General features: G+C 42.0%; 2 pseudogenes across 2 annotated transcripts; both read right to left on the bottom strand.

Moving 5' to 3' along the window:
* Positions 1 to 8,484: 8,484 nt before the first annotated feature.
* LOC309837094 (large ribosomal subunit protein eL6-like) lies at positions 8,485 to 9,334 on the bottom strand (annotated as a pseudogene). The gene has a single exon. The product of its transcript is annotated as a large ribosomal subunit protein eL6-like (transcript).
* Positions 9,335 to 12,983: 3,649 nt separating this feature from the next.
* On the bottom strand, positions 12,984 to 13,680 carry LOC309837098 (large ribosomal subunit protein eL33-like; annotated as a pseudogene). Its single transcript has 2 exons — positions 13,573 to 13,680; positions 12,984 to 13,201 (listed from the first exon to the last, which is right to left on the bottom strand). The product of its transcript is annotated as a large ribosomal subunit protein eL33-like (transcript).
* Positions 13,681 to 13,943: the final 263 nt, after the last annotated feature.

Raw genomic sequence — 13,943 nt, 5'->3', positions numbered from 1 at the left:
ATTCCACCTGAAGAAGCTGCTCCTGCACAATTTTGGTACAGCAGTAACTCCAAAAAATTGACGCATATAAATGAAATGTCTATAAATTATATAAAAATAACTACAAAAGTTAATGCTGGGGCTTCCCTGGTGGCGCAGTGGTTAAGAATCCGCCTGCCAATGCAGGAGACATGGGTTCGAGCCCTTGTCCGGGAAGATCCTACATGCCGTGGAGCAACTCAGCCCGTGCGCCACAACTCCTGAGCCTGTGTTCTAAGGACCGTGTGCCACAACTACTGAGCCCACATGCTGCAACTACTGAAGCCCACGCTCCTAGAGCCCATGCTCTGCAGCAAGAGAAACCACTGCAATGAGAAGTCCGCGCACTGCAATGAAGAGTAGCCCCCGCTTGCCGCAATTAGAGAAAGCCCACGAGCAGCAAGGAAGACCCAACACAGCCAAAATAAATAAATAAAAATAAATCAATTAATTTTAAATAAATAAATAAATAAAATAACACAAATTTTGTAAAAAAAAAATCAGTTTAACAAAATGAACTTGCCTTACTATGTATAAAGTATAATAATAACTATAGGATGCTACTGGCAAAAGCCAAAAAATAGAATAGAACAAGGAGCTTGCTAATTATCTGTGTTTGCAGTTATTTATATGATAAGTCTAGAGAAGTTTATACATGATAAAAGTTGATGAATTAGTTTGGAGAAATGACTTATTTAATATATGCTATTAAAATATTTGGAGATTTAATTAAGACATTAGAGCTATATTTCCAACTTTAATCTTAGAGAAAATAAATAGACACTAGATCTAAACATAAGGAACAGTCAATCTCTTAGGTAAAAATGCTGCAATATATCTTCATAATTTTGCCTGGGCAAAGTATTAGTAAGCATGTACCAAACCTGTGGACTTAAAACATCTTTAGCACATTTGTATTTATAAAAATTAGAACTTTTTTCACTTTTATCATACCTATTGCTGAAAGATTCCTAAAACAAATAAAAAAGTAAAACTCAATGAAAACATGTAAATATACAGAACAATAAGAGGTGATTATAATCTCAGTGCTTTCTTGGGGGGATATGTATATGAATAAGTAATTCTTAGAAAAAAAATCACACATTATAAAATATGATTTTCTCATAAACACCAGAAAAAGCCAAGTTGCATTGAAAAGGACATTGAATGTTTCATATATACATTGGAAACTGACATTAAGGTCAGTTTCCTATAATAAAGAATTATGTTGGGAATTTCCTGGCGGTCCAGTGGTTAGGACACCACACTTCCACTGCAGGGGACACAGGTTCAATCCCTGGTCAGGGAACTAAGATCCTGCATACCGGGCAGTGTGGCCAAAAAAAAAAAAAAAAAAAAAAAAAGAAAAAACAAAAATTATATCATCTGTCTTTTGTATCAAAAACAATAGTCAGGGCTTCCCTGGTGGCACAGTGGTTAGGAGTCTGCCTGCCAATGCGGGGGACACAGATTCGAGCCCTGGCCCGGGAAGATCCCACATGCCACGGAGCGACTAATCCTGTGCACCACAACTACTGAGCCTGTGCTCTAGAGCCTGAGAGCCACAACTGCTCAGGCCCCCGTGCCTAGAGCCCGTGCTCTGCAATAAGGGAGGCCACAGCAATGAGAGGCCCACGCACCGCAGCGAAGAGTGGCCCCCGCTCGCCGCAACTGGAGAAAACCCGCATGAAGCAACGAAGACCCAATGCAGCCAAAACAAAACAAAACAAAACAACCAATAGTCAGATGATTTAAATTTTAGATATTTTTAAAAATTGGCTTGCTACATTGTAAACTGTAAAAATTCAGGTTTTCCTGCTGCCTCAACACCCTCACAGACTGGGCATAAACATCCCACTAGAGTGACCAGGTGCACCAGTGTGGAGGCTGGCCCCTGCCACAAATTCCTCTTTTTGCGCTCCCCTGACTGTGACCAAGGAACATTCAAACCTTCCAGTGAAATCCTCCTTCACCCTTTGTCCCCTCTGGAACTCAATAAAGACACTAGCCCACAGATTCCTCCCCCTCCTTCTCTTTCCCTCCTCCCCACCTACTTGATTGAGTCCACTCCCTTGGTGACCTCTCCCCATGTGTTCTCCTCTTGCCATGAGTGCCTGTGTCTCTAGGGCTTGTGACTATAATAAAATTTGTTTTCCTGGGCCTCTCTCACGTTCCGTTTTGTAGCTGCATCTGACAGAACATATAAAAGGTTACAAAACAACCAAAAATTTAAATAGTTTTGAAAATCATTTAGCATGATGAATACATACAATTTTATATGATATATTTTTCTAATCTTGTTTCCAAAATGATTGTGCACTTTAGGATTCAGTAAATTAAATGCTTTGTAAAATATATATCAATCATATTTCAGTAACTGAAATAAAGAGAACAATTTGTATTTAAGTGTGAGGACATGCCTCGGTAAACAAACTACAACACTAGTGATAAAATGATCTAGCTGGGGGTGGGGTGGGTGAGTAGGAGAAGAACATATCTTATTACTCATGTCCATTCATATCCCTTAGACATTGATTAGTATGTTGTGTAAGAGACGAAGAAGATGAATTCACTCAGCCATAAAGCAGCAGATGTGATTTAAGAGAAATCTTAGTGACTGAATGTAAATTCTCCAAAAGGATACTTCACTAGGTGAAGCAGGGTTACCTATCTGAGGTGAGACGGTGGAACGGAGCAGGGTAGGGGGTGTCAGAGTGAAGATTCACCTTAAATTTATACACCTAGGGCTTCTCTGGTGGCGCAGTGGTTGGGAGTCCGCCTGCTGATGCAGGGGACACGGGTTCGTGCCCCGGTCCGGGAGGATCCCACATGTCGCGGAGTGGCCGGGCCGTGGGCCATGGCTGCTGGCCTGCACTTCCGGAGCCTGTGCTCTGCAACGGGAGAGGCCGCAGCGGTGAGAAGCCGCGTACCACACACCCAAAAAATTATACACCTATAGATTTGTTAAAATTTTAACAATGAAATTTATAGTTTTATAATTAAATTTTTTAATATTATAATTTGGAAAACACCACTTAAGATTGAAAGGAGAAAATTTGGGTATAACTAATGAAATAAAAATATGAAATACCATTTATTTTTTTGCCCAAAGGCAAAGATTTGTGAAATTTTAGGAAGAGACATCAAAAAATTAAATATAGGGACTTCCCTGGTGGTGCAGTTGTTAAGAATCCGCCTACCAATGCAGGGGACACGGGTTTGATCCCTGATCTGTGAAGATCCCACATGCTGCGGGGCAACTAAACCCGTGCACAGCAACTACTGAGCCTGTGTTCTAGAACCCGCGAGCCACAACTACTGAGCGCGCGTGCTGCAACTGCTGAAGCCCGTGCGCCTAGAGCCTGTGCTCTGCAACAAGAGAAGCCACCGCAATGAGAAGCCCACGCACTGCAACGAAGAGTAGCCCCCACTCGCTGCAACTAGAGAAAGCCCACGCGCAGCAGCGAAGACCCAACGCAGCCAAAAAACCAAAAACGAAAGTCCTTTCTTTTATGAAATGTGGGTGAGAGTAGATGATAGTTGATGTCTGCGAGATGTCCTCTTTGGACCAAAATCATCAGCAAATCATCCTCTCCCCGACCACTGTGACCATTAAATCCTACCACTCACACTTCCCCCTTACCTCATGTCTACCTTCCTCCATGGTTGTTGGCCCCACACAGCTGCTATGAGTTGTTTCCTCCTTAGTGTAGCACCCAGGAACACATCTCTGGAGCCATTCCACATGGTGTCAAATCCCAGCTCTGCTACTTTTGAGCAGTGTGACCCTGGGCAAGTTAATGAACTCTGTACATCAGTTTCCTTCTTGTTAAAATGGGGTAATATGGCATCTACTGTGCAAAAATGTTATTAGGATAAAATGTTTAAGAGAAGAGTACAGAACACAGCCTGATGCTGTGGGTGAATTAGTGGTTTTTATCCCTGCTGTCATTAGCATTGTGATCATCCTGCCTGATCTCAGCAACTTATGGAAATAAAGTCTATACACTTCTATTCCTTGGTCATCAATTTTAAAGATTCACTTATATCTGTTTCGGAACTTCTCTTTCCCTTCTTGTCCTCCACAGTAGAATTCTTGCATCAGGCCATGGCCAATTGCTATAACAGGGTATGCATCATACTTTCTCATGTTTTCTCTGTGAATTTACTTCATTTATTTCCTGGATCTTCTGTATCTTAGTCATCTCTACTCAACAAAAACTATGCTCCAATTGGATGAAAAATAAAGCCAACAAAAATATTCTTCAGGGATTCCCTGGTGACGCAGTGGTTGAGAGTCCGCCTGCCGATGCGGGGGATGGGAGTTCGTGCCCCGGTCCGGGAGGGTCCCGCGTGCCGCGGAGCGGCTGGGCCCATGAGACATGGCTGCTGAGCCTGCGCGTCCGGAGCTTGTGCTCCACAACGGGAGAGGCCACGACAGTGAGAGGCCCGCGTACAGCAAAAAAAAAAAAAAAAAAAAAAAAAAAATTCTTGACTTTACTCATAAAATCAAGCTATTAGAAGAAGTTGAGTAGTTCTTGAAAGGGAAGTGTGTTGTTCCTTTTTTAAATCCCATTTACTCTTTTTGTTTTTTGGCTGTACCACATGCGGATTTTCGTTCCCTGACCAGGGATTGAACCCGTGCCCCCTGCAGTGGAAGTGCGGAGTCTTAACCACTGGAGTGCCAGAAAATTCCTTCCACTTACTCTTTATTTCATTTTTTAACTAAAATGTACAATGATGCACACAAATCTTATGGGTTCACTTAAATTTTTACACAGGTATAGACCAAAATATTCTTCACTCAGATCAAAATTTAGAATATTTCCAACACTTCGGTAGGTTCCTGGTGGCCCATCCTTGTCAATAGCTCCTCCTACAATGGTAACCACTATTTACACTATCACCATGGATTTTTTTTTGACTATAATTGAGTGGAAGTAAATGGTGACCTACAAAATTTTCTCTTTTGTGTTTTCCTTGTTTTGAACGTTATTATGTCTGTGGCATTCGTCTGTTACACATACCAGAATTAAGTTAGGATGAGGTCAGAATGCAGTAGTGTAAGCCCTTAATTCAATATAACTGGAATCCATATAAGAACAGAAAATTTGGATACAGTCCTTAGAAGAGAATGCCAGGTGAAGACGAAGGCAGAGATTGGGTTGATGCTTCTGTGTAACAGGAATCATTAGAGATTGTAAGCAAATCATCAGAAGTTTTGGGAAAGTCATGAAACAGCTCTCAGAAGGAACCAACCCTGCTGACATCTTGATCTCAGGCTTCTAGCCCCCAGAGATGTGAGAAAATAGAGGGAACCAGAGACATATGTCACCCTTGTCTACTTGCTTTATGGCTGCCTGATTTTCTTCTCCACATTCTCTCTGATAGCCTGTCTGAATTCCTCTTTCATTTCTGACCAAACTGACTGATCCTCACATCCATTCTAAAGCCTTCACTCCACATGCACTGAAGATCAGTAAAGAGTGTGTTGAACTCACAGCTACTGAGCATTGTTTTAGCATCTCTATAGCCATTGTTTACATACACTATTAAAAATTATTTTCCAGGTGCAATTTGCTAGTGGAAGTTGATAGGAATTTTTCTCTAAATTTCTCTCATCACTGAAAGAGATGATCGTCCTTTCCCATTTTGTGAACTGAAAGAGTCACATAAGAAAAACATGACTGAATGTTTGCAAGTTTCAAATGGCAGGAATGATCAGGGATGTGAAGAATTCCCAGATATAAATGTTACTGTGAAATAGAAGCATGTTTTATATGTACTTAATATCTTAATTCCAATAATATCTCACCTCCATTCAGTATAAAGATCTCAGATACTTCTTGGTTCTTAGTGTACCACTTACAAGACATTAAACAGTTTGGTTCAACCAATATTCAGACCACAAACACTGTGCTGAGTATCTTCATATCCCTTTCTTGGAGAGAGGCATTTTTTAAAAATAAATTTATTTATTTATGGCTGCGTTGGGTCTTCGTTGCTGTGCACAGGCTTTCTCTAGTTGCGGCAAGCAGGGGCTACTCTTCGTTGTGGTGCATGGGCTTCTCATTGCTGTGATCTCTCTTGTTGTGGAGCACGGGCGCTAGGCAGGCGGGCTCTAGAGCGCAGGCTCTGTAGTTGTAGCACACGGGCTTAGTTGCTCCACAGCATGTGGAATCTTCCCCGACCAGGGCTCGAACCCGTGTCCCCTGTGTTGGCAGGCAGATTCTTAACCACTGCGCCACCAGGGAAGTCCGGCATTTTCTTAATTAACTCCAATTACACCCCTGTAGAATCTTTTTAATCAGAGGAATGTTAAGAGCCTTTATTTGTTATTGAATGACTGCAGTTCTTAAGGGTCAGCTGTGGTCAGTAAGGAGGGCAAATTTTGGATTTAAAAGCCTTTCTTGTCTCTAATACAAACTGTTTATTCCTACTCTAAGATGGTCAAACTTTTGAACAAATTTATTTCCTAATTTCTCTTAGCAGTAGTTCTGTTTCTTTCCTTATAGCTCTTACTATATTTCGCTTCATCAATATAATTTTTTGGTATTACTATTCTACTAGTCATCTCTCTTTTCTGTTTAATTTTAGTATTTAATTAATTAATTAGTTATTTATTTTGGCTGCTCTGGATCTTGGTTGTGGCACGTGCTGTCTTTGTTGTGGAATGTGGACTTCTTAGTTGCAGCATGTGAAATCTTAGTTGCAGTGTGCGGGATCTAGTTCCCTGACCAGGGATTGAACACCGGGCCCCCTGTATTGCGAGTGCAGAGCCTTACCCACTGGACCACCAGGGAAGTCCCCTCTGTTTAATTTTTTTTTTGTATGTGAATGTTTATAGTGGCTTTATTCATAATCTCCAATAATTATAAACAAACCAAATATCTTTCAATGGGTATATTTTAGAATAAACAGTGATACATTGATACAATAGAATGCTGACTGACAATAAAAAGAACTACTGAACCATTAAAATGTGAACAAATGTCACAGATATTATGCCAGAAAACATAGTACCTGATGTTCTGGAAAAGACAAAACTAGGAAAACTAAAATTTGATCAGTGGTTACTAGGAGTGGAAACTGACTTTTGAAAAAACATGAAGGAACTTGGGTGATGGTGGTGCTTCCCAAACTGTATAGATACCACAGCACTGCACACAAAAAAATCAATTTTACCAAATGTAAATTATCAATAAAACCAACTTTAAAAACCCATCAGTCATTTTTCACCTATCTATTGCCAAAAATCCAAGTCTAATGACCCATCATTTTAGGGAGCCTGTAGGATAACGGGCACTCTTATACATGAGCATAAATTGGTACAACCTCCATGGAAAGCAGTTTGGCACCATCTACCAAAACTGCCTAAATCCTTTGACTCAGCAAAAAGCTAATTCTTACCTGGTACTTGCTCATCTGTATGCACACTTCAAGTTACTACATCGCACTCCGGTACCCAGTACTTTCTGAAAGTTTGCTTTAACCGAAAGAACTTCATTCGTACCTGTCTTTGTTAACTGGAAAAAAATTGAGATTTTCACATTTATGAAAAAAGGCAGAGGGGGAAAACAGCAGTTTGTTTTGCAGAGAGCCACTAGAGACGGCAGCATGTCTGGGCAGTGGGAGTGGCACTGCCAAGCTCTTTCCCTGGGAACTACTACACTCTGGCATCTCAGCATCCAGAGCCATCACTTTGAATTGTCTGTGAGCATCTGTGTTTTATCCCATTTTATGCCTCTGTTAGCAAGATGTGTCATAAGGCAATTTCTTCAATTTTTGCTATTTTGGCTTACAGAAGGTTTCAGAGGCATACTCCACTTTTGGATAGCAGGGGAAACCTGTATAATTACAAATAATGGAAACCCAAATATCCATAGAATGCACTACTATACTATGCATCAGTAAAGATGGACACTTCCTATGGAATAATCAAATTCATTTGTTATCTGTATAACAGCATGTACTGCACATGGGGTTTTTGGTTAAAAACGGGGAAAGGTAATTATACTAATTTGTTGTGTATGCTTTAAGAAACTAGATACACAAGAAACTAATAGTAATGACTATGGAGAAAGACTGAATTGGGCAGAAATGGATGTTAATTCATGGAAAGGGAGGGAAGTTTGTGGCCTGAAGAGCCCACAGTTGTTTCTTATCCATGTACAGTTAGTACGGACTTGTTCAGTGATGGTTGGGGAAATGCCACTACTTTGTATTTGTAGGTGCTTTGTGAAAAACTGAGAAGACACTTAGGAAGCTAAGAATGTTGATCCAAAGAGGGAATTCCACTGCAGCTGATAGCACTCCCTTCCAATCCCACTCCTCTTAGTAGAGGCTAACATCCCATCAAATTGGCTGAGTCATACCATACCTTCAGGCAGATTTAAAAAAAAAGAGAGAGAGAAAAGACACAAAGGAAATGGACTGAGTTATTTAATTAGGTTCTTTGTAAGAAGTTTAGAACACTGCTTTGTGAGGATAACTTCTGTTTGTGAGAGCAAACACAGAGAGGAGGTAGCCCTGGAGCTGAGGAACAGCTTTGATTCTTCGCAGAATTTGTGAGTCCACATCTTTTTGATCAACCTTGCGCTGCTCTGTAATCTCGTATTTCTCTCTCTCTGTGTTGAAGATCTCACCTTCCTGGTGCCTGGGCTTATGCAGCTTCTTCTTGAAGTAAGCGTCAGTGAGATGTTCTGGGATTTTCACACCACTGATATCAATTTTGGTGGAAGTGGCAATGACAAATTTCTGGTGTGTTCTTCGCAGAGTATCCCGATTGAGGGACAGAGGCCCAGTCACAAGTAGCAAGCCACAGATCAGCTGCTTCAGAAAAATGACCCTCTTGCCTCTGTGGTGCCCAGTGAGGATAACCAGGATGGTCCCAGGAGTGATGCTGGCGCAGTTTTCTCACATGCTTACTGAAGGGTTTTTTGCCGTGACTCAACAGCTTTCAAGGCACATCTTCAGTAGGATAATACCCAGGCATTTTGCGAGGTTTAACCACCTGGATAACACCATTCTTGTCACCACCAACTGGTTTTGTGACAGTAGCAAGGACCTTCACCTTCTTTTTCTTTTCAACCTTGGATTTAGATGCTGAATACTTCCTCTTGTACAAGGCCTTTCTGGAATACATAGCCGATCAGGAATATCTGCCAATTCCTCTGACCAGGACAGGGTTTCGGCTGCAGTGGGGTTTCCCCTTCTTAACCTGCTTCACCTTTTGAACCTTGTCACCAGTCTCAGCCTTCTTGGCTTCAGGTTTTTTCTCCTTAGTATCTGGCTTCTCAGCCTTTTCACCTTCCATCTTGCAAGATGGGAAAGAGCCCCTCTGTTTAATTTTAAAGAATGTTAATAGGTTCATCATTTAGGCAGGGTGCTGAAGCAGTCTTGAGGTTTCTACTCCCTACATTCTTCTGCGATTTATTCTGATTCTCCTCTCTGCACTGCTGTTACCTCCCATTAAGCCCTCACCCTCTCCACCTGGAATATATATTTAAACTTGACATATATGTCATGTGTTACCATCAAATGCAGGTATGTGTTAAAACTGGGGATATAGTCGGGCACAAAACATAAAAATCCCTACCTGTCCAGTGGTAATGAGCTCCCTTCAGCTTTTGTTTATCTGGTAATGTCTTTATTTCTCCCTCATTTTTAAAAAAATTAATTTATATTTATTTTTGGCTGCGTTGGGTCTTCGTTGCTGCACGCGGCTTTCTCTAGTTGCGGCGAGTGGGGGCTACCCTTCATTGCGGTGCCCGGGGTTCTCATTCTGGTGGCTTCTCTTGTTCTGGAGCATGGGCTGTAGGTTCGCAGGCTTCAGTAGTTGTGGCATGTGGACAACTGGGAAAAGTGAAGACTATGCCCAGGGAAGCCCTCTCCTTTTTTTCTTTTTAAAATACATATATGCTCTTTTTTTAAGTAAATAAATTTGTTTGTTTGTTTATTTATTTATTTATTTTTGGTTGCATTGGGTCTTTATTGCTGTGCATGGGCTTTCTCTAGTTGTAGCGAGCAGGGGCTACTCTACGTTGCCGTGTGTGGGATTCTCATTGTGGTGGCTTAGCTTGTTGCGGAGTATGGGCTCTAGGCAAGCGGGCTCAGTAGTTGTGGCTCACAGGCTTTAGAGCGCAGGCTCAGTAGTCGTGGCGTGCCGGCTCGGTAGTTGTGGTACATGGGCTTAGTTGCTCTGCGGCAGGTGGGATCTTCCCGGATCAGGTCTCGAACTCATGTCTCCTGCATTGGCAGACGGATTCTTAATGACTGCGCCACCAGGGAAGTCCATCCCTCATTTTTTAAAGGGAGTTTTGCCAGGTATAGAATTCTCAGTTGACAGTTTTGTTTTTAATCTCTGTGGGGGAAAGAGGGCTTGGAGCTTACTAGTCCACCATTTTGCTGATGTTACTCCTCACATAGTGTTTTAATTGAAACTTTTTTAACTTAAAAAAAGAATGGGTCTAACAATCTGGATTGGATGACCTGGTAACACAGTAAAAACTTGGTCAGAACTAGGAAAAAGAGCACACTATGTTTTTGCCTTTTCCTGTTTGCACATCTGTCCATATGGCATTTCTTTTAAGAAGTTTTTAGAAACAACATGTATGTAATTTCAAAATTTAAATAAATTTTTTACTCAAAATATTATCATGGAAATGTTTGATCTTTATTTCATTCTCTTATTTATTAATGTAGAACACTGTCATATTAACTTTAGTTTTCATTGGAAATAATTCCTCTTTTTTGGTTAAATCCAAAGTTTGTTACACAGGTTTATTTTAGTTTTGTTTTCATTTATGTGACTATATCTTAAACTATTTTGTTATATCTATTCAGACGCTATAATTACATAATTCTAAAACAAAAACAAAACAAGTACATTCTGAGCGCTATAGTTTCATCCTTTCTCCTCTGTCCTCTTCCTTCTCATCTCACAGGTGCTCCTTGTATACAGTTTTTATTTTTCCATTATTAAGATATAAATGCATAAATATATAGAAATGCATAAACTATATGAATTATATTCACTTTCTTGCCAAAATAAAGCTAACTGCACAAAGTATTCTGATAGTTACTGACAGTTTAGGTCTGCATAGTTGAAATAACTTACTCCTCATGTCCACAACTGCCCAGTGCTCTCTTAGGAGGATGCACCCTGATTTATTCAATCTTGATTATTACCAAAAATGCTGCAAAAATAGTTCTGTGCTTGTGAAAAAATCTATTAAGTCTTTTTTTTTTTTTTTTTTTTTTTTTTTTTTTGCTGTACGCGGGCCTCTCACTGTTGCGGTCTCTCCCGTTGCGGAGCACAGGCTCCAGACGCGCAGGCCCAGCAGCCATGGCTCACGGGCCCAGCCGCTCCGCGGCATGTGGGATCTTCCCGGACCGGGGCGGCAGGCAGACTCTCAACCACTGCGCCACCAGGGAAGCTCCCTCTATTGACTTGATTCTTAATCAGTTGGTCACGGCCAGCTCTTTGGTGCTTTCCTTCCAAAGAAATCCCTCAGATAATAGCAGCTTTTGGATGGCAATATTGCCTGTATGATTTTGGATGTAAAGTTCTACTTACACTGAATGGGCAGAGGGGTTTCCCTCAGCATCACCTGCCTCTTGAGTGACTTCTAGGCCATTAAGCTTTGTCCAATTCCTTTACCACCTGTCACACTTGGGGCATACTCTCCACTTTTCCCAGTTGTCCAAGCTGGCAGAGGGGTCCTGTGTGGGGGTCAAGCCATCAGAGTGAGCCCTGGACTCTGGCTGAGAACAGTGCCAGCCCTTTACCACACAACTGCTGAGACAATCTCGGGACTGGCCTGAGGGAGCAGGACCTGTCCAGGACAATGTAACCAACACCGAGGCTTCCTGCTATCCTCAAAGTACTGTGGCCAAATGCCGCCCCAACCTTGCAACCCAGACTTACCTGCGTCCCAGAACCCTAAGAGGACATCTTCACCTATTCTCTTTCATTCTAATGTACTTTTAATTTAGCACTTCTTTCATGTTTCCTGTCTGTGTTCCTTAAATGGTCGAAAACTCACAAGGACAGGCTTGTCTGTCTTGTTTTCTGACTTTTCTTGTGCACCTACAGTAGTGCCTGAAACTCAGTAGATGCTCACTGAACATTTATTAAAGAACTTAGGGACTTGCATGGTGGGCACTGGTTAAGAATCCGCCTGCCAATGCAGGAGACACGGGTTTGATCACTGGTCCGGGAAGATCCCACATGCTATGGAGCAACTAAGCCCATGCTCCACAACTACTGAGCCTGCACTCTAGAGCCTGCGAGCCACAACTACTGAAGCCTGCACACCTAGAGCCTGTGCTCCACAACAAGAGAAGCCATCGCAATGAGAAGACCGCGCACCGCAATGAAGAGTAGCCCTTGCTCTGGGCAACTAGAGAAAGTCCGCACACAGTAATGAAGACCGAAAAATAAATAAATAAAATAAAATAAAATTTATTAAACATGACACCCTAGATTCCACATCCATTTTTGCTTTTTACTGTTAAGCCTACTTTGAAAGTCCTTTTAAGCTATACTTCAAAGTATTAATATTTTCACGAATGAAAAAATAATCACATTTCTAAAACAAAATCCTGAGTGGCCAAAGTTTCAGCATAGCCACTGCTCAGATAACTGTCTCTTCTCAGACTCCAGTGTGTCCTGTTCAGTTTTCTTTGAGATCTTAACTTTTGTTTTCTAATCCTCTACTGATATTTTCCCAGAGCTATCCAGCCATTATCTTTAAATAAGTACATAATCATTAGTGGCTTTCAGTGATTTTCATTTCACAACTTTTTCTGGAATAATCTCAACTCCTCATGCCCACGCAATCCCTGCTATAACAGTAAGAATGATAATCACTTCTCATCAAAGAGATCAGATTTTGTGTCCCCTCAATATTTGTTTCATTTTGTTTTTTTCCACACTTTAATGTATTCATTTTTCAATAAGTTTAAATCCTTGAGGTGTATGGCATCACACAGATTCTGTGTCCACGGCCTTGGCAGCAAGGTTGTTTGGGAATTCGGCACGAACCATGCCACTGTCTCCGTGAACACAAGCTACCTTTCCCCAGGTTACTCTGGTTTTGTTCGGTTTTCCACCAGGAGTTACTTTGTTTTCTTTGCTTTGTACACGTAAGCCGTCTCTTGCCTAGATATTTAGAATTCTCTTTCATTTCGAGCATAGACCCCTTCAATTTTTTTTAATATAAATTTATTTATTTAATTTTGGCTGCATTGGGTCTTCGTTGCTGCGCGCGGGCTTTCTCTAGTTGCTGTGAGCGGGGGCTACTCTTCATTGTGGTGCTCTGGCTTCTCATTGTGGTGGTCCCTCCTGCTGCGGAGCACAGGCTCCAGGAGCACGGGCTTCAGCAGTCGTGGCATGCACGCTGAGTAGTTGCAGCGCACGGGCCCAGCCCCTCCGCGGCACGTGGGATCCTCCCAGACCAGGGACCGAATCTGTGTCCACCGCACCGGCAGGCGGACCCTCAACCACTGCGCCACCAGGGAAGTCCCAGACCCCTTCAATTTTAAGAACACCAGGGAAGTCCCAGACCCCTTCAATTTTAAGTGATATGTGCTCCCTCTGGTTCCGGAGACTGAGCTTATAGACAGCAAAATGGCCTTGGACCACAGCCTTCCATGCATATTTGTCCTTTCAGAAGTCCTGTTCCAAGCGGGCCTCCACAGTCTTAAAGATGATTGAAACAGAAAGGCCTATGTCCCAAACTTTTATCTCAGGGTTCTTGTATCTTTGCACAGGTGCTCTAACCGGGCCACTTTACCGGGAGGTCCAGGTAAGCAGCGCTCCACGCTCGGTCCCAGAGTTGTTGGAACTACATTTCCCAGAGGACGCTGCGCCGGGGGCCTTCGACGATTAGCCAATTAAAGCTCAGGAGGAGGGCACTTCC

Source organism: Grampus griseus, assembly GCF_964374135.1.
Source record: "Grampus griseus genome assembly, chromosome: 19".
Classification (NCBI taxonomy): domain Eukaryota; kingdom Metazoa; phylum Chordata; class Mammalia; order Artiodactyla; family Delphinidae; genus Grampus; species Grampus griseus.
The sequence above is the reverse complement of the archived record's forward strand: the minus strand, read 5'-3'. Positions and strand labels throughout refer to the sequence as shown.